Genomic DNA, 829 nt, shown 5'->3' with positions numbered 1-829 from the left:
TTCTTGCATTGGACTCAGTCTAGACTACTCCAACACATAAATTATTACTAATTTTAGCTTCAAAAGATAGAAACACTGTTAACATGGCTCAGATTTGCACTTCCGCTTCCTCTTTGGTTATCATTTTTGCCGATTCCCCCTCCTCCTCCCTAGACCACAGTCTTAGCATTACTTAGAGACCTCGTTTTGTGAAGCAGTTAATGTAGTGGCCAGAAGAGTATGAATTATACTCTGGTTTTAGCCATCAAAAATTAGCTGGGTGACTTTGGACCAGTTGTAGTTATGGTCCCCACCACATCTATCAACTTGAACTCTCCCTGTCCATTGCATTTTGTTTCTCCCTCCATCGAGGTGTAATGCCCTTTTTGTACATTTCTTGTGAATTATATTTAATAGAGAGGGTTGATGAAATAAATCATGTGACTTAAGCTCAGTGACCTAGAACAAGAGCAAAGTTGAGATACCTACAACCCAGCAGAATAAAATGAGCTTGGTTATTTGTTATATGTAAACATTGTACAAAGAGATACTTGCTTTATGAAAATTCATCTGCAAACTTAATTTCTCATCTGCCCTAGGTGTTCTCTGTTGGGAGAGTTGGGCTGAGAGAGTAAATAATTCTTTCAGATACTGTTTGTATGCAAATTCACTTCCTTTTCACGTTTTCATCCCCTTGCTAAAATAAGAATAAACAGCTGTGGCAGATCCCAAAGGAATTGCTCATGATACATTTAAAGCTTTCCTGTTGTGGTTCCTTTTTCACTGGAGTGAATCGAAATGAAACTTTCCTTTGGCCACATAAACTGTAGGTTTTAGCACAAGCGCAGAT

The sequence above is a fragment of the Thamnophis sirtalis genome, unplaced genomic scaffold, assembly GCF_051295495.1.
Source record: "Thamnophis sirtalis isolate CommonGarterSnake01/CBP01778 unplaced genomic scaffold, rThaSir2_p1.2 scaffold_4, whole genome shotgun sequence".
Classification (NCBI taxonomy): Eukaryota; Metazoa; Chordata; class Lepidosauria; order Squamata; family Natricidae; genus Thamnophis; species Thamnophis sirtalis.
The sequence above is the reverse complement of the archived record's forward strand: the minus strand, read 5'-3'. Positions refer to the sequence as shown.